The sequence below is a fragment of the Globicephala melas genome, chromosome 1 (assembly GCF_963455315.2).
Source record: "Globicephala melas chromosome 1, mGloMel1.2, whole genome shotgun sequence".
Taxonomy (NCBI): Eukaryota; Metazoa; Chordata; class Mammalia; order Artiodactyla; family Delphinidae; genus Globicephala; species Globicephala melas.
In genome coordinates, this window is record NC_083314.1 from 5,545,810 (window position 1) to 5,566,754 (window position 20,945).

At 39.7% G+C, this 20,945-nt stretch overlaps 1 protein-coding gene across 13 annotated transcripts in view; it reads left to right on the plus strand.

Annotated features, from left to right (window-relative positions):
• The window catches only part of KCNT2 (potassium sodium-activated channel subfamily T member 2), a 405,220-nt gene that overhangs the window by 65,177 nt on the left and 319,098 nt on the right, over positions 1-20,945 (plus strand). The window contains exon 2 of one of the 13 annotated variants that reach the window (XM_060294913.1): positions 3,103-3,187. The exons of the other annotated variants lie outside the window; for them this stretch is intronic. The gene's annotated coding sequence lies outside the window, so the exon portion shown is untranslated. The remainder of the gene's footprint in view (positions 1-3,102; positions 3,188-20,945) is intronic. 13 annotated transcript variants of the gene reach the window in all.

Sequence of the window (20,945 nt, forward strand, 5' to 3'; positions counted from 1 at the left end):
CCATTTCACTCAAATTTTAGTAACTGTAATGATGTATTGATGATTTCCAAATCTCTATATTTGCCTTGCTCCTCTATGTAAATTTATATATACCTAAAATTATATTTACCTTTTCCCACTGAGCGTCTTTGCATAGCTGACGTTCAAGAGATGCCTCAGTGTAGAATGTACAAAATTAATTTTATCTCTTTACAACTATCTCTTCTCTGGTATTTTGTTTTAGGGGAATGGTAGCAACACACAACCAGTTGCCCAAACCAGGAGCATGAAATTCTAACTAAACCTTTTTTGGTAAGGCAGCTTGCACAATTTGCCCTCTGTCCTTCTACCTAATTCCCCAAATCCTCTCAAATCTCAGCTTCACTTCTGCAAATTCACTTTGCCTGTTTGCATAAAAAGGAAAGGAACTCTTTTTGTTTAATACCGAAGGTGCCCACATTAGCGATTGCATTTTTGTTGTTGTTGGTGGTTTTTATTAAAGTGAAGTATAGTTGATTTACAATTTTGTGCTAGTTTCAGGTGTACATTAAAGTGACTTAGTTATAATTTTCAGGTCATTACAAAATATTGAATGTAGCTCCCTGTACTATATTGTAGATCCTTGTTACTTACCTATTTTATGTTATAGTAGTGTCTGTTAATCCCATACTCCTAATGTGTCTCTGCCTCTCTCCCTCTCCCCTTTGGTAACCATAAATTTGTTTTCTATGTCTGTGAGTCTGTTTCTGTTTTGTAAATAGATTCATTTGTATTCTTTTTTAGATTCCACATATAAGTGATATCATGTAATATTTGTCTCTCCTTGTCTGACTTACTTCACTCAGTATGGCAATCTCTAGGTCCATTCATGTAGCTGCAAATAGCATTATTTTGTTCCTTTTTATGACTCAATAATATTCCATTGTATATATGCCACATCTTCTTAAACCAGTTGTCTGTTGATGGTCACTTGGGTTGTTTCTGTCTTGGCTATTGTATATAGTGCTGCTATGAACATTGGGGTGTAAGACCTTGCATTTTTAACCCATGACAATAATTATACATTATCAGAAGTTATAATTTATTTCTTACCATATTGAGTCTAAAGAGAGAGCTTAAAATGTCAGATAGGGTGATGTGCCTTTTCCTTGCGTTTTCCCACCAGATTTCCTCCCTCACATTTTTAAAAGTTTAAGGTAACATACAAATTTAAAGTAATAAATAGATAAAAGAATGTAGTGCCTTTGTGAGCATATGGATTTGGGAAGTTACAAAAATGAAATACTTAGGAAAAATATCTCCTGCTTCCCACTCCCTAAATATGTAAAAACAATTTTTCTATTATATAAAAAAGTGAAGCATTGCAACCTAATCTATATTTTCTTGCCACAGATTAGCATTTATGTGATCTTTTTTTTTTTTTCGGTACGCGGGCCTCTCACTGTTGTGGCCTCTCCCGTTGTGGAGCACAGGCTCCGGACGCGCAGGCTCAGCGGCCATGGCTCATGGGCCCAGCCGCTCCGCGGCATGTGGGATCTTCCTGGACCGGGGCACGAACCCGTGCCCCCTGCATCGTCAGGCAGACTCTCAACCACTGCGCCACCAGGGAAGCCCCATTTATGTGATCTTATACTAAGCCTTTGTGATATTAATAGCTAAAAGCTAAATGCTAAAAAGATTGTATTCCATATAGACTGATGTTTAAAGTTTAATTTGTTGTAAAATCTTGCTTGTTTTGTAAATAGCTGTAGTTGCTGTAATTCCTTGAGAATAAATGACCTGGTTTTGAAAAAGTGTTTTTATCAAAATACATGTACATTGTTCAAAAAGTCAGCAGTTATCCTAAGGCTTAGAATAAGAAAACAAGACCAACAGAAACAGTTGGCCCGGGACTTCCCTGGTGGCGCAGTGGTTAAGAATCCGCTTGCCAATGCAGGGCACACGGGTTCGAGTCCTGGTCCAGGAAGATCCCACATGCCACGGAGCAACTAAGCCCGTGCGCCACAGCTACTGAGCCTGCGTTCTAGAGCCCACGAGCCACAACTACTGAGCCTGCGCACCCAGAACCCATGCTCTGTCCGCAGCAAGAGACGCCACCACAACGAGAAGCCCGCGCGCCTAGAACCTGCGCACCACAATGAAGAGTAGCCCCCACTGGCCGCAACTAGAGAAAGCCCGCGGGAAGCAACAAAGGCCCAACGCAGCCATAAATAAATAAATAAATTTATTAAAACCAAACATTTGGCTCCTGCCAACATGTTATCAACATGTTAAAACAACATGGTTTACCTTTCAGACAGAAACACTTTTCAGTCTTTTACCTGTTTCTTCTATAGAGTTTTTAACTCACTGTAGTATATTTCTTAGTTTTTTAGTCTCTGGCAGTATTTGTTGACTTCCTTCTGTAGAAGATGAGGAGTTAGAAGTCCGATTACACCACCACCACACACACCTTCCGTTCCCCATCTCCCCACTATAGTCCTGCTTGCTTAGGGGATGCCAAGGATGTATATTTTACGACTACTGAAATATTGCTCAGAGCTGAGTAATGTAGTAATGTATTATGATTAACTTTTTCTTATTCAGATTTTTTGCTCTTTAGGAATTTAATCAGTTTCATTTTTTGGGTTTGTTGGTTTGTTTGCCTAGCTTTCCCGCAATACTCTAACAGAACTATATATAAAGGCTTTCTCAGTGTGGTCAGACACATCAGGGATTGTATCAGTCAGGATGGTTCAGGTTGTGCTAAGGTCAGAAACAGCCTCAAATCCTCACTTGTTCTCTGTGGAGCTACTCAGGTACCCCTTGCCCTCCCACTGAACCATCTTCATGCTTCATTCTGGACTCAACTCTTTCGGCTTCTTTTCTCTCTGTTGATCTGGGACCTCAGTTCATCATTACTCCATCATCTTGGGGATTGTCCTCATTTTCTCATATTGGAGTCTCCTATTTTCTAAGTTTGTTTACTCCTTTCTGTTGGTGGAATACATCTTCCAGAAGCTTCCTGAGAAAGGGTTTTTAAAAGGAAAGATTTTTGAGCTGGGACATGTCTAAAAATATTGCTATTCTACCATTACATGTGACTAAATACAAAATTTATTTTGGAAAATTATTTCCTTTTAGAATTTGGAAGGAACTGTTCCACTGTCTGTTATTTTCCTGTGCTGCTGCTGAGAACCCCATGATCATTTGAGTGACTTGCTTCTAGGTATTGAAAACTTTCATCTCCATTCTTCTGATCGTTCATGATGATGTACCTCGGTGCAGGTCTTTTTATTATTACATTTCATTAATTTAGTAGTGAATGACCAAAAATTAACTGGAAGCTCTATGAATGGATGGGATTTGTTGCCTGTGGACTTTACTGGGGATGATACGAAGAGGAGCTGACTGTTTCTTTGTCATTTTCCCCTTCCCCCGCCCCCACCCCCTGCCCCCATCTGTAGTTCTTACCTCTTGGGCTAGTTTGTCCAGATTTGAATCCCCTAAATCTTGGAAAAGAAGTCATTTATACATTAACTTACAATAGCAGCCTTTAGCATAAGCCCCCTGTCTTGGACAGTGCCACCTCCCTCCCCACTTTCTGTTCTCCCTGGTCTACCCTGGTCCACCGTGGTGTAACCTCTTTCATCGTCCGGTGTTCTGGGGGTCAGGGAATGATATTTGCCTAATTGTGTGTGATGGAACAGGGGATGTTGGTACTAATAGACCTTTTATCCACTCTGTTTTCTCACCAGCCCTTCCTCTACTCCCAAGGTTCCCACTTCCCAATAACTTGGTCTTTCCAGGTACAAAGGTGCTTCTTGTCCTTCTGTGTTATCTAACATCTGTGTCAATTCTGGAGCAGTTTCAGTTGACTCGTTTTTCTGCTAATGATGGAGTCTGTAATGACTACTCATTTCTAAATTTTGCTTACAAATGAAAACTTTTTCTAATATCAATCTCTGTGCCTTGAGCTCTGTTCTCTTCCATCAGTGATCTAGGACAGCAAATAAGTAATATATAGCATTAAGTAAAATCTTACAACATCCCGAAAGCAGTGCAGATTACATTTCTCATGGTTTGTTGTCCTTTTTTCCTAGTGAGAAAAGTATCCACAAACTGTAAAATAGCACATGTGAGAAGGAAACAAAGAACTTGAACTTCAAAGGATTGTATTTTCTGGTTTCTTTGCATTTTTTTTGCGGTACGCGGGCCTCTCACTGTTGTGGCCTCTCCCGTTGCGGAGCACAGGCTCTGGACGCGCAGGCTCAGCGGCCATGGCTCACGGGCCCAGCCGCTCCGCGGCATGTGGGATCCTCCCGGACCGGGGCACGAACCCATGTCCCCTGCATCGGCAGGCGGACTCTCAACCACTGCGCCACCAGGGAAGCCCTCCTAGTGATTTTGTATTGGATTCCAAACATTGTGAATTCTGTCCTTTGAGACAGATATTTTATATTTCTGTAAATATTCCGAGCTTTATTTTGGAATGTTGTTATTTGGAAACTGTTTGATCCTTTCAGGTCTTGCTTTTGAAATTTGTCAGGCAGCCCCAGAGCAGTGCTCAGACTAAGGTTTATTATTTCCCACTACTGAGGCAAGACCCTTTGAGTCCTCTAGCCCTGGGCATCCTGAGTTTCTGCAGGCTATTTGGTGTAAGCCTGGGTACAGTTCCTGAGCCTGTGTTCTTTGCCAGGCACTGTTACTGCTGGTTCTTTCCCAGCCTTAGTTTCCTGGCATGCATGTGATAATCAGCAGTCAGCTGAGTACTTGAGAATGTCTGCTTATCTCCAGAGTTTTTTCCCTGTGCAGCCCTCTCCTCTCTGGTACTGAATCCTGTGATTTCTCGCTGCCTTGGTTTTTCCAGACACTTAGCTCTGTCTTCTCAGTTCAGAGGCTGCCAGGCTCCATCTGGATCTTACTGTCTGTGAGCAACTTTCTCAAAGCAGTTACAGTAAATCGAAGCAACTGTAGGGCTCACCTCGTTTGTTTCTCATCTTTCCGGGAATACCATCCTCTGTTGCCTGAGGTTCATTGCCTTGAAATTGTGTGTGTGTGTGTGTGTGTGTGGTCAGTCTTTTTGTTGTTTCTGGGGTGTGTGTGTGTGGATCTGGTGTCTGTTACTATATCTAGGCCAGTAGAAGCTACAGGATAGATGTTGTTTTTTTTTTTTTTTTTTGGTTTTTTTTTTTTGCGGTTCGCGGGCCTCTCACTGTTGTGACCTCTCCCGTCGCGGAGCACAGGCTCCGGACGCGCAGGGTCAACGGCCATGGCTCACGGGCCCAGCCGCTCCGCAGCATGTGGGATCTTCCCGCACCAGGGCACGAACCTGCATCCCCTGCATCGGCAGGCGGACTCTCAACCACTGCACCACCAGGGAAGCCCTGCTGTATTTCATAAAATAAAAATTAGGTATTATTTTCTCTTTTCTCCAGATTAGATAACAAAACTATTAATAACTGATTCTCAGCAAAACTAAATGATTTTCTCAGGACCATGTAACTATGATAGAGCTGGGATTCAAACCCAGGCCCACTCTACCGTACTATTCTATCGCTACCCAATTTTGTGTACTTAGTCGAGTTTTCTTTATCTTAGAAATGTCAGTCTATTTCTTTCTCTCTTTATCTCAAGAAATTTCAAGTACCTGCCTGTCAGGTACTATTATAAAGGAAACCATGCTATAAAGGCATTTACAGTAGCTGGGAAAGTAAATAAGAGTTCCATGTAGCATGGTGTGATCAACTTGCAGGTGTCGTGAGAGCACAAGGAAAGGAAGGACCAGGGGAGGATCTGAAGTGGACCAGTTGCTTGAGTGAGTCCAGCAGGTCAGTGTGGTAGGAACCTGCAGAAGGAATAAAATGTGCAAAGGTGCAGAACCACGAGAGAGCATGGAGAACATAAGGAACTGGCGAGCCAGGGGCTGGAGAATGCCAGGAGATAACATTGTGAAGGTAGGGAGCTTTCTGATCATGAAAGCACTCCATGCCTCTCTCAAATTTTTAGAGTTTTTTGGCTGATGGAGGAGGGAGACTACTGAATAATTTTAAACCACGAAGTGACCTGCTGGGAATCCAGTTTTGGATCTTTCTCCTCTGCGTGTACTAAAGGTTAGCTTTGCTTTAGCGAAGATTTGGATGATTAAGTCTGGCTGCGACACAAGATATATGCAAAATGGATATAATTTCTGGTTCAAATTTCTGTTGGGAAAGTTCTTTACAGTCAACGAATTATATCTTAGAGATAAAGGCACATTGCCTAACTGTGTCATTACATTTTGAGATTTTAATGGGTAATTTTTTGCCCTGGTAAGAGTGTGTATGTAGGTGGATGTGTGTGCACATACACGTGTATTTATGTATATGGTTTTATGCTGTATTATATATGTTATCATTAGAAGTATGATGTATGGCAAAACAAAGCAAAAGAGAGGAGCTTCCTAGGGGAGAGCATTCCTAGTTTGTGTTGAAGATTCAGACACCCCAGATCTTTAAAAATCTGACATAAGTACATATAGATATTCCCTCATTGATTAAAGAATGGTTTCACTCATTCAGTGAACATTGTTGAGTCTTCACGATGTGGCAGGCACTCAAGTCAGGACTGTGGATACAGTGATGAATGATATAGTCCCTAGCCCTCTCAAGTGGGATTAACATGTATTTCAGCAGCTGTAATTATGATAAATGTTGTGATAAATTTGTATATAAAGGAAGTTATTCAGACCGGGATAAGCTTGTCAAAGTATCAAATTGGTGTAGATAATAGAAATTACCAAAAGCACTGGCTTAATTATGTAATACTCAAACATGACACCTCCACCTTAGTGCCTCACAGAGGTGTCAGTGTCCTGTAAAAAATGAATTTGGAAATAGTGAGGTTCAAGAAACAGTTTACACGTTCATGGATCAGAAGACTCAATATAGTAAAGATGTCATTTCTCCCTAAATTTATCTGTTGGGTTAAGACAATTTCTATCATCATTTCAGCAAGGTTTTTTTGTAGACATAGATGAATTCCAAAATTTTTATGGAACGGTAAAGTCTCTAGAATAGCCAAAACAGTTTTGTGGGAGGAATAATAATGTGGAAATAATCGGTCTTCTCAATGTTAAGGCTTACTGTATAGGCACAGTATTCAAGACGCTGTGGTCCTAGAGGAAGGACGCACAGAGCTGGACAGAACTGGATAGAGAACCCAGAAGTGCACCCATACAAATACGTCCAATTAATTTTTAACAAAGGAGCACAAGCAGTTCAATGGAGGAAGAATAACCTTTTCAAAAAACACTGCTGGAGCAATTGGACCTCCGTAGCTAAAAAAATGAACCTGGACCTAAGTCTCACACTTAACACAAAACAACTCAAAATGGTTCATGGAATTACATGTAAAACATAAACTAACATTTCTAGGAGAAGACATAGGAGAAAATCTTTGGGACCAAGAATAGGCAAATGGTCCTCAGACCGACACTAAAAACAATCCCCTGCCCCCCTGCCCAAATTGTGCTTCATCAAAATTCAAAGCTTTTGTCGGGAGGATGAAGTGACAAATTACAAACTGGGAGAAGATATTTGCAATCCACATTTCAATAAAGGACGTGTTTCTGGAATATATGGAGAACTCTCAAAACTCAGCATTGAAAAAGAAGCAAAAACAATCCAGCTAGGAAATGAGCAAAAGATAAAGATACGCACAGACATTTCACCAAAGAATATATACAGATGGCAGATAAGTGTATAAAAAGATGTTCAATATTGTTAGCCATTAGAGAAATGCATATTAAGACCACAAGGAGCTATCATTACATACCTCTCAGAATGGGAAAAAAAAAAAGTGATCCTTGCCATCAAATGCTGGTATGGTTGTGGAAAAACTGGAGCACTCTTGCATTGCTGGTGGAAATGTAAAATGGTACAGCCTCACTGGAAAATAGTTTGGTAGTTCCTTTTAAAACTGAAAATAGATTTACCATATGATCCAGCAATTTCAATCTAAGGCAGTCTTAGATTTTCATACAGAAACTTGTACACAGATATTCACAGCAGCCAGTCCCTAGTTATATAAACAGTGGTACATCCATACGATGGAATACTAGTCAGCAGTAAAAAGGAAAACTGATTTATAAATTCGACAACTTGGATGAAACTCAAAGAAATTATGCTGAAGAAAAAAAAGCCAACCTCAAAAGAATATATATGACATGATTACATGTATTTAACATTCATGAAATAATGTGATTATAGGGATGGAGAGCAGATTAGTGGTAGTGAGGTATAAGTGATGCCGGTTGGTGGAGAGACTCTAAGCAGATGGCAGGAGGGAGTCTTGTGATGATACAATTAAATATCTTGATTGTGTGGTAGTTACAGGCAGCTACACGGGTGATAAAGCTTTGCAGGGCTACACATACAACACACACATACCAGTGAGTGCATTTACAACTGGTGAAATCTGAATAAGCTTTTTGAATTGCACCAATTTCAATTTTTCTGGTGTTACTATTGTGCTATAGTTATGTCATATGTTAACATCGAGGGAGCCTGGGTGAAGGGTGCACAGAACATCTCTGAACATCTTTGACCTTCTGTGAATTTATATCATCTCAAGATAAAAGACTTAAAAAAAAAAAAGCAAGTGATAAACATAAATAAAATAAATGCCTCCTGGGGGAGAACAGTTTTCATGTCTCCTCCATTAGCACTGAAAATTGTTAGAAATAAAATGACCAAATCTTATGAATATTTTAGCCAGTTTTCTGTGTATTAGCACATTCAGACGCTCCTCCCTCCCTCTTCTTCTCCTCTCTGTGCCTCCCTCCCTTTTTTTCTTTTAGTCATCAGTTATTTAGTGCTCAAAACACCTTGAAGGATACTGCATAAACATGTAGAAGGAAATATGAATATCATGTATCAAATCTTCAGTCTAACTGAGTTCTGCAGAGTGACTCATCAACTTAAGTTAAGATCATTTTCACCTGGTCTGATTAGAAAGCAAGACTGTCCCTGATCAGTAAAACTAAAAGCTGATTCTATGAGAAGATAAACAAAATTGATAAACCATTAGCCGGACTCATCAAGAAAAAAAAGGAGAATACTCAAATCAATAGAATTAGAAATGAAAAAGGAGAAATAACAACTGACACTGGAGAAATACAAAAGATCATGAGAGATTACTACAAGCAACTCTATGCGAATAAAATGGACAACCTGGAAGAAATGGACAAATTCTTAGAAATGCACAACCTGCCAAGACTGAATCAGGAAGAAATAGAAAATAAGAACAGACCAATCACAAGCACTGAAATTGAAACTGTGATGAAAAATCTTCCAACAAACAAAAACCCAGGACCAGATGGCTTCACAGGCGAATTCTGTAAAACATTTAGGGAACAGCTAACACCTATCCTTCTCAAACTCTTCCAAAATATAGCAGAGGGAAGAAGACTCCCAAACTCATTCTACGAGGCCACCATCACCCTGATACCAAAACCAGACAAGGATGTCACAAAGAAAGAAAACTACAGGCCAATATCACTGATGAACATAGATGCAAAGATCCTCAACAAAATACTAGCAAACAGAATCCAACAGCACATTAAAAGGATCATACACCATGATCAAGTGGGATTTACCCCAGGGATGCAAGGATTCTTCAATATACACAAATCAATCAATGTGATACACCATATTAACAAATTGAAAGAGAAAAACCGTATGGTCATCTCAATAGATGCAGAGAAAGCTTTCGACAAAATTCAACACCCATTTATGACAAAAACCCTGCAGAAAGTAGGCATAGAGGGAACTTTCCTCAACATAATAAAGGCCATATATGACAAACCCACAGCCAACATCGTCCTCAATGGTGAAAAACTGAAAGCATTTCCACTAAGATCAGGAAGAAGAAAAGGTTGCCCATTCTCACCACTCTTACTCAACATAGTTTTGGAAGTTTTAGCCACAGCAATCAGAGAAGAAAAGGAAATAAAAGGAATCCAAATCGGAAAAGAAGAAGTAAAGCTGTCACTGTTTGCAGATGACATGATACTATACATAGAGAATCCTAAAGGTGCTACCAGAAAACTACTAGAGCTAAGCAATGAATTTGGTAAAGTAGCAGGATACAAAATTAATGCACAGAAATCTCTGGCATTCCTATACACTAATGATGAAAAATCTGAAAGTGACATCAAGAAAACACTCCCATTTACCATTGCAACACAAAGAATAAAATATCTAGGAATAAACCTACCTAAGGAGACAAAAGACCTGTATGCAGAAAATTATAAGACACTGATGAAAGAAATTAAAGATGATACAAATAGATGGAGAGATATACCATGTTCTTGGATTGGAAGAATCAACATTGTGAAAATGACTCTACTACCCAAAGCAATCTACAGATTCAATGCAATCCCTATCAAACTACCACTGGCATATTTCACAGAATTAGAACAAAAAATTTCACAATTTGTATGGAAATACCAAAGACCCCGAATAGCCAAAGCAATCTTGAGAATGAAAAATGGATCTGGAGGAATCAGGCTCCCTGACTTCAGACTATACTACAAAGCTACAGTAATTAAGACAGTATGGTACTGGCACAAAAACAGAAAGGTAGATCAATGGAACAGGATAGAAAGCCCAGAGATAAACCCACGCACATATGGTCACCTTCTCTTTGATAAAGGAGGCAGGACTGTACAGTGGAGAAAGGACAGCCTCTTCAATAAGTGGTGCTGGGAAAACTGGACAGGTACATGTAAAAGTATGAGATTAGATCACTCCCTAACACCATACACAAAAATAAGCTCAAAATGGATTAAAGACCTAAATGTAAGGCCAGAAACTATCAAACTCTTAGAGGAAAACATAGGCAGAACACTCTATGACATAAATCACAGCAAGATCCTTTTTGACCCACCTCCTAGAGAAATGGAAATAAAAACAAAAATAAACAAATGGGACCTAATGAAACTGCAAAGCTTTTGCACAGCAAAGGAAACCATAAACAAGACCAAAAGACAACCCTCAGAATGGGAGAAAATATTTGCAAATGAAGCAACTGACGAAGGATTAATCTACAAAATTTACATGCAGCTCATGCAGCTCAATAACAAAAAAAACAAACAACCCAATCCAAAAATGGGCAGAAGACCTAAATAGACATTTCTCCAAAGAAGATATACATGATGACAACAAAAACATGAAAGAATGCTCAACATCATTAATCATTAGGGAAATGCAAATCAAAACTACAATGAGATATCATCTCACACCAGTCAGAATGGCCATCATCAAAAAATCTAGAACAGTAAATGCTGGAGAGAGTGTGGAGAAAAGGGAACCCTCTTGCACTGCTTGTGGGAATGTGAATTGGTACAGCCACTATGGAGAACAGTATGGAGGTTCCTTAAAAAACTACAAATGGAGCTACCATATGACCCAGCAATCCCACTGCTGGGCATATACCCTGAGAAAACCATAATTCAAAGAGAGTCATGTACCAAAATGTCCATTGCAGCTCTATTTACGATAGCCAGGAGATGGAAACAACCTAAGTGTCCATGATTGGATGAATAGATAAAGAAGATGTGGCACATATATACAATGGAATATTACTCAGCCATAAAAAGAAACGAAATTGAGCTATTTGTAATGAAGCGGATGGACCTAGAGTCTGTCATACAGAGTGAAGTAAGTCAGAAGGAGAAAGACAAATACCGTATGCTAACACATATATATGGAATTTAAGAAAAAAAAATGTCATGAAGAATCTAAGGTAAGACAGGAATAAAGAGACAGACCTACTAAGAGAATGGGCTTGAGGATATATGGAGGGGGAAGGGTAAGCTGTGACAAAGCGAGAGAGTGGCATGGACATATATACACTACCAAACGTAAAATAGATAGCTAACAGGAAGTAGCCACGTAGCACAGGGAGATCAGCTCGGTGGTTTGTGACCACCTAGCGCTGTGGGATAGGGAGGGTGCGAGGAGGGAGACGCAAGAGGGAGGGGATATGGGAACATATGTATATATATAACTGATTCACTTTGTTATAAAGCAGAAAGCTAACACACCATTGTAAAGCAATTATACTCCAATAAAGATGTTAAAAAAAAAAGACTGTCCCTGAGTAACTTTTTAAAAAAGATAATTAAGCGATGAAATGTAATGCTGTATGTACAACCGAATCCAAAGCACTGTGTCTACTCATTCCAACCACAAAAAGTGCAATTGATTTTGGATCTGAGTAAGCCATGAAGTGATTAAACACACACATGTATGTTCAGGAATTATATTCTCTACGTTCATAGAATTTTAAATGTACCTCTCAGAATTCTCTCTCTCTTGCTCTCTCTCTCTCTCTCTGTCAGCTTTATTTTATTCTTAAAACTTTACATTAGTCATAACTCTCACATTTTCCATGAAGACAGTTAAGGTAATTCTTTGAAGTTAAATGCAGTGGACGAAGTCTTTGTGACAGTTGTTTCCTAATCTTCGAATTAGAAGATTTGGTCAAATATCCACTGTGTGCCTTGCGGAAGTTAAAAACCTACACTCAACTTTTTCAAAATTCTGAAAAGACAAGGCCTGCTGTGGTTAAAAAATCCTGGAGATTCTTTCCTTTCTGATGTACATGGGTTCTTTTATTTCATCCTAGCATCCATCTAAACGTGAGGCACTAGAGCCCCTTTCCATTTATAGCCCCATTTATATGGAGTAGAACTTATGCCTAACGTTTTCTGAGAAGCACTAAAGGGTCAGCATGCATCCAGAAACAACTGAAAATCATATGCCAGACCTTCTTACTCCTAAAGCCTTTGCAGCAACTCTTTTGTTGGTGGTTCCCACGTGTTACTTCATTTTACAAGGTGTCTGGCCTTCCAGCATCTCAGGAAATTTCTCTTTTCCTTTGTCATCAGCTTTTCTTGAAAGCCTACGTTCACCTATCCAAATGCATCATGGTGCTCAATAAAATAAAACAGCTTTTTAATGATAATAGCTACACTCATTAGAAAGCATCTGGATGTCGTAACGATGGTGCCTTACTGATGATCCCACCAAACGCGGTGATGGTGGCTCTGATTTGCTAACAAGGTGACGAAGCATATTTATTTTTGTCAGTTGGATACTTCTTCCTCAGCCTTCTCTAATTCACTTCATGGCACTCTCTCACTCTCTTTACTTCTAGAAGGCCAAGATTAATCCCCCTAAGATCCCTTTTGTTTGTTGATATCTAGATCTGCCTTCCTTTTTAGATGCTGGGAGACACCCTCATTCACTTGCCCAGTCACTAGGTCATCATACCAACTTCTACCACCCAAGCTTAGGCTTCTCTGGATCTGGAGGATCCTGTGTCAGGCAGAGTTTTCCCTGCATTGGGAGAAATCCCAAGCCCCTAGTGGATCTTTGTATCAGATCTAAAACTTCAATTTGCAGGGTTTAATTTTTGCAAGAGGGTGAGTAAACTCTCAAAATATGTCACTACCATATTCTCTTCTTTTACAGTCAAGATTTGTTGTCATTTGCTAGTCCACCAGAGAAAGAGATTAAAAGGTGAGCACTTTTTAAAGCTCATTAGCCCCTTTCTACAGGATCTGAGCCTTATGGAGTCAGTTGGATTGTTTCATTCATGGTGTTGGAATACATTACCTCTCAGGTCCTGCTTCTCAGTTTTAAAATCTCCTTTAGGCAAGTTTTAGCATCTGCATAATCACACAATCAGCGTCAGACTTTTAGCATGGATATACATTCCCCCAAATACACATTATATCCATTACTAAAACAAAAGAATTGATATCTCTGCTTTGTGACATCCCCAAAACACACTTCAGCCCTCATTCCAAGCTATTCCGGACCCTTTCCATGGAAGGAGATTTCTGCATCTCTGGGGCAATAATGAAATTTACTGCATGTCTGGAAATACGTGTCTCTGCCATCCTATGCCTTCTGGATTTGTACCCCTGGGACTCTTATTTGCTAGGTATCAGGGCCTGATTGACCTATTGATCATAAGTATCTTGTTTATAGACAAGAATTCTACGGTGGAGGCAAACTCATCAGCATGGTTAATAACGAGGAACTGGGATCTCTTTTGAGGACACTTTTGTCTTGTGTTGAAAAACTACCTTAACTCCAGTCCCTCGAGTACCAAAAATTCTACGTCAAGGGGCTTATTTTATTCATTTCTACATTTCTTTCAGCTCTCTGTCTGAACTGAGTCCCAGTGCTACTGTATTCTGGGATGTTCCTCCAAAATAGCCATGTCATCTCTCGTTCTTTCTCCTCCAAAATCAATAGCTTGAGCAGGGGCGAGTCGGGGGAGTTTTTCGTGTCTTTTCCCATGTTGCCCAAGTTCTTCCAACAGATACTGTAAATGGATCTATATTGAACTTATTTGTACCTTTTCTGTTTAATAGCAACATCCTGTCCATCTCTACAAAAATATCTAATCTTAAAGCATTTATTATTTCAACCAATATGTGTTGAGCATCTCCTAGGTAACAGTCATTATTCAAAGTATTGAGGTTGTGCAGGTGAATAAAATAGGCAAACATTTCTGCCCTCATGGGACAATGAAAGGGGAGGGGAAGACAAATTAATATAGGAGGTTGGTTGTATGGGACCAGATCAGAGCAGTGTGGCAGGAGTAGGCTAGGGGAGTGAGCTGTCTGCTCCTGTAACTGACTTTTGCCTTCCAGGCACTTCCTTTAGAGGAAAGGATGAATGCTTGATTTTTTGGCCGAATGGATGGGATGCAACCAGTTATTTATGGGGCACCTTCAAGATGAATTCTCTGATGTTTAATGGTTAGACATTTTGTCCTCACCAAGATCTAGAAGCAAGCCAGAATCTTGCTGTTTCTGAAAAAAGGACGGTAGTTACTCATTCAAGGAAGATTTATTTTTGCTTCAGAATCCTAGGCATCCCTGTTTGGTTCTTCCTGTGAGAGCTTGACACACATTCTTTATAGCACCCTAATCTGCCGCAGACAACTTGTGTACCATTGCATCTGCCGGCTTATAAGATGTGTAAAGTATGTTCTTGCCTTGAGAACACTACTGCAAGTGGTATTCTCTACTCAAAACTCAAAACTTTTCAGTTGGCTTGGTATTGAGGAAGAGTGTGACACCAGCATGGTATATGAAAGTGTTGAGAGGAGGTGCCCACAAATAGGAACTCTCCAAGTCAGCAAAGCTTCAGATTCCTTTCTTTATAGTGCAGAAAAGTTTATCTGATTGTTTTAAAGTCAGGTTTATTTAGGCCCCATCAAAATTATATAATACAAACACCTTGTAAAAATCTGCCAACACAAACACTTAATAGGCTTTTATCAATAAGAATTATCATATTCCAGCAGTTCCTCAAAATGAGACTCTTCCTTTCACAGTCACTAAATTTTACCCTAAGAACAGGTTCTCTCTCTCTTTTCTCTTTTTAGCAGAATGAGGTGTTGTTTTGTACTTCATAGCCTACCATTACACGAAATCCTTTTACTAAAAGGGCTTTTTCTATTCTGGCTCAGACTTCTTGGACCCTGGAGACTTGTTGGTCAGAACTTCTCCTGCATGAGCAGAAGACCCTGTAATCCTTTAGTGACTTTGGAGATGACCAAGTTGGCTATAGATTTCGTTCTACCTCTGCCCATCACCCCTCCCCCCAGATTGTCCATTGGCCCTGTAATCAAAACAAAAGCATGACTTTATTTTTAATAGAAATTTCTCACGGTGTAGTGAATAGCAGTCTTTTACTTTTCTCCCCAGTCTGGCCAATTTGGATGAACATGAACCTCAGTTGCTCAGATCTGAATAGGGATCTGTAGCCCCATGTCTGCTATTCTTTTCCTTCCCTGTGGGCAGCCAGTATTACTTCCCTGTTGTTATCCTTTTGAATTAAGAATTCAGGGGCTCTTTGGGTCTCTCCAGAAGTCTGAACTCCTTCATTCATGTTTCTCCATAAATAGCAGAGCAGTAAATTCTTCCAAACGATCCTGAAGAAAACTATAAAATTTAATTGGGATATATAAATAGAGACTTACAAATGTAAGGCTGTAGCTTTATCCTAAGGAGGTCACCAAATATCAGATACATTTATAGCTTTATTACAATTCCAATAAAAGTTTTAAAATATATCCTTTATTGAAAAATCAACATATCACCATCAAAATAATCTGAAAAATAAATGTTGAGAATACAAGAGGTCATTTTGAAAAAATAGAGACAGATACTACCGAATATTCATTCACAATAGTTGTAGAGATCAATGAAACAGTTTTGATAGTCCTGACATGATAGAAAGTCATCAATTAACTTTTAAAGAAAAAATTTGGGACTTCCCTGGTGGTGCAGTGGTTAAGAATCCACCTGCCAGTGCAGGGGACTCGGGTTCAATCCCTGGTCCGGGAGGATCCCACATACTGTGGAGCAATTAAGCCTGTGCGCTACAACTAGTGAGCCTGCGCTCTAGAGCCCGCGAGCCACAAATACTGAGCCCATGTGCCACAAATACTGAAGCCCGCGTGCCTAGAGCCCATGCTCCCCAACAAAAGAAGCCACCACAATGAGAAGCCCATGCACTGCAATGAGAAGCCCGCGCACCACAACGAAGAGTAGCTCCCCACTCGCTGCACCTAGAGAAAAGCCCACGCGCAGCGCCCACGCGCAGCAACAAAGACCCAACGCAGCCAAAAATTGATTTAAAAAAATAAAAAAATTAAAGAAATTTAGAGATGTAGTTGCCTATAAAAATCAAACCAGTTTACAAATATTTCAGTAGATTAAGAAGCTAAGCATAAAACAAAAGTGCTAGACAAACTAAGAGAAAGTAGAAATTAATTTGAGGATTTAAATGAAGGCATGGAAACTTATTAGGAATAAAATTATAATAACACTGACTTACTCCTAATAAGTTTCCATCCTTTCATTGATATCCTCAAATTAATTTCTACATTAATGAAAGGACTTTTTTTTTTTTTGTGGTACGCGGGCCTCTCACCGCTGTGGCCTCTCCCGTTGCGGAGCACAGGCTCCGGACGCGCAGGCTCAGCGGCCATGGCTCACGGACCCAGCCGCTCCGCAGCCTGTGGGATCCTTCCGGACCGGGGCACGAACCCGCGTCCCCTGCATCAGCAGGCGGACCCTCAACCACTGCGGCACCAGGGAAGCTGGACTTTTGTTTTATACTTAGCTTCTTAATCTACTCAGTGATTTCTGCCCCATCCTTGCCCTGGATTATCATTTCTTTAAATGGATAGAAAATTATCACAAGGGAACACATCCATAGATTTGACTCTACATGCTATGAGCTCTTTGAGCCCAGAACTCTGTCTTTACATTCCTAGCATAGGGTCTTTCTGGCCTGCATTCAACCAACATTTACTACTTGCTTCAGTTGTGTCAGACTCTGGAGAGGAAAGAAAAGAAGCCCATCATGCTACAACATAAAGCAGGCATTTTAATTTGTGGTAAATGCAGATCGAAATTAGTCCTGGGTATTAAGAGAGAACAGAGAAGGACTTCTTAACCTAGTCTAAGGAGGGAGCAAGTTTCAAGGTGGTTGTTTTTGTTTTGAGAGGCGATGCCTTCAATGCTCGAATATCAGAACTGCTGAGGATTGTGAAGAAAACCATGATCCGATCAACTGGAACCCAAGGCTCAAGGCATCGAGTTTTCCTAAATGAGATCAAAGTTCTGGGGGGAGGAAGGCTCAAGTACTGGGGGAGAGTCGGAGATTTGTGCTGCCCTGCGGTTCCTGTGCTGTTCCCTGACGTCCCGTTCCCATGCAGGCTCAGTGAGATGCTCTCCACTCTGCTCAGGAGTGCTTCTTCACTACATTCCTCTTTTTCTTAAAGAGGGATAAGGTAGAAGCCATCACACAAGAGAGTTCCTCAGGTTCTTAGACCTGGCCCTGGTGAGTACACCTCATGACACAAGAAGACATATCTTTCCAGGGGTGTGCAGTCTACCTTCCCTGGACCCGTCTGCTCTCCCTTCCCGGTGAATCTCAAGCATCATCAATCCTCTTTGTAAAGATTGTAGAAAAACGTGGAAAGTCCTAGGTTTATGCCAGTAGCATTAAAGATTCGATCTCATCACGCAGAGACTTACAAACTATGTCATCACAAGATAAGATGTCGGGGGAGAGGGGACATTTGAGTTTTGCTTTTGACAGATAAGGGGATTTCCAGGAGGTTACACTGTCAAGAAGGCACAGGGAGCTCTACTCAGTATTCTGTAATAACCTATATGGGAAAAGAACCTGAAAAAGAGTGGATATATGTATACGTATAACTAAATCACTTTGCTGTACACCTGAAACTGACACAGCGTTGTAAATCAACTATACTGCAGTATAAAATAAAAATTTAAAAAAGAAAATTAAAGAAAAGAAGGCATTCCAGGTGGATGGAAGAGGGCATGCAAAAGTGAGTTATGTTCCAGAAATGGTGCTTAGTCTAGAGTAGCTTAATTAAAACACTGATGTTCATGGAGAGGAGGAGTGAGAGATATGAATGAGTAGACTGAACTGTTTTATGATTGATTTACTCTAAATTGAGGAATTCATATTTAATTTTGCAGTTAATATTCAGCCAGTAAGTTTTTGCTTAAGTGTATTGATTAATCACTACCTTTCTTAATTAGATGTTATATGAACCCCGAGGCTATTTTTATGTACTACTTATTTATGTGTTTATTTATACATTTTAGTATGTATTTTTGCCTGTAGACCTTACGTATATTTATTCATGTTGCAAAGTATTGTCTCATACATTTTAAATATATATTCAAAACCTATAAAATTTTTCTCACTTTAAAATATATCTTTTAATAGAACAAAGTGCTAAATCTGATTATTTACGTACATCTTCTACTTTTCCTGTAAGAGGTACCCTACTAAGTTGACTTCTCTGTGTGGCATTCACCGACCACATTTAGCTATGGTAACGGTATAAGATTTACTGCTTATCTTTAAGGAAATGTCCTGTAGATAGCTATTTGTCCTTTGGGACTAGAAGAGGATGAAACCATAAAAATAGCTTATTCACTGTGAAACTGTAGGTGAGTTTCCATGTAGATTTTGTACAATTTTTCTTTTTTCCATTCGTACTTTCACCATGTTAACCTGCCTCTTTACGACTTCATATCTGGTCTTGAAATAAGCCTCTTAAGACATTGGTTTCCTGCTCCATCCCATTTGATTAATCTTGCACACTGTTGCCATACTCCTGTTCATAAAAATTTCTTGGATCGTGTCATGTCTCATCGAGACAACTTTTATTGTTCACCCCCATGACTTTTTTATAGTCCAAAGGACACAGTCTAAACTCTGCAATTTAACATTTAAAGGCCACCAATTTTGATACCAGATTACCTATGAAATCATTCAAGCTGCTCTATTCAGGTAAATGTGTCCTTTGCTATTTGATTAATTTTCTCTTTCTGGAAGGTCATTTCTTCCTTTGTTTGAACCCAATGAAATTGGACCCACAGGCAGCCGTCCCACTCCCCTTGGCGGTAAGGGTCTTTAGTGATCTCTTGACCCAAATTATCTTTTCCTTCACTGGCTGTGATTAGAAAAGGAATGGTGGGGGCCAGGTTGGGGGGCACTGGGAGGAAAATTGTTCCCTCAGAAAGAATAATGCTAACAAAAAATGCTTTCTCTTTTCCTCATATTCCTAACGCCGCCTTAATTTCCTGGGCAATTGGGAGGCTGATGAATAGGATATAGGTTAAAGTCCTTAGATTCTTGGCAACTGTTGGGAAGGGCCCAACGCTGAAGGCAAAGAATAATCATGGTTTGAAGCCTAAGTCCTAGAGGTTGGAAAGCTCAAATACTGGGACGGTGTCTTAAAGAATCAAATGCCTACCCTTTTATATTAATTCTCTACACTGATGGTAGGTGGAGAGCATGAATGAGTTTGAAGCAAAGATTCTGCATTAGATTTGGGTAGTGGAGTCTAGTTAAATTGAAAGGAAGAATACCTGGTGTGAAGGAAATAATATTCTTCTTGGGTTCTCAGGTTCTTGGTTTTGTTTTATTTGTTTGCATTTGGCAAGAGAGGACTTTGTGCATGGGACCAAGCTAAAATAGAACTTGCCCTGGAGGTAATTAGCTATTCAGAAAAAAAGAAAAAAGGAATAAAAAGTAATTAGAACCTTACTTCACTCACTAAAATATAATTCAAAATAAATTATGCAATGGTTAACTTTCTATTTTCATTTGACATTTTTTTAGTCACCTCAAATTCAGTATTTCCCCAACCAAGGGAAATGGCCATGTATCTGTGGCCATATTTCTTGCACTATCTATATTGTTATAAAATAATTTCGGAGTTATCTTTACACCTCTAACCATTATATCATATTCATTATCAGATCCTATTGCTCTTGTATGTGAGATATCTGTGAATACATCCACTTCTCTCCTTTACCATCCCCATCTTATTCCAAGCTTCTCCCCTTTCTCCTCCACAATGTTTATTATTTGGGTGAGACTTCCTTTCCTCTATCCCATTTTCTTCTTTACAGCCAAAGAGATCATTCTGAAATATAAAAACTAAGTGTATTTTCCCTCCCTTCATACTGTTGGGGGAAAATGATTAAAAACACAGTCTTCTTCCAGTCCAGAAAATTTCTCCATGAAGGGAAGAGAGAAAGAAAACACTTTTATCATTGAGTAAGCCTGAGACTGGAACTTGAGACACATCACAGGCACCCCACTAGGTGACAGAAAAAAGAGAAACCTCATCCTCTGATATAGCCAAGCAGATACAACCCATCACTTACATGTTCTCAAGATAAACAATAACTCATCCTCAAGTAATAGGACTTGACAGCACCATTTGTCACACACAGTTCATCTTAACTTTACTTGGTAATTGGAGTGACCATCTGTGTTAACTAAATGGCTTTACCCAGAGGACAGCCAAACTAACTTCCCAGGTCTTTATTACAGGAAGTTGTTTTGCAACTTGAA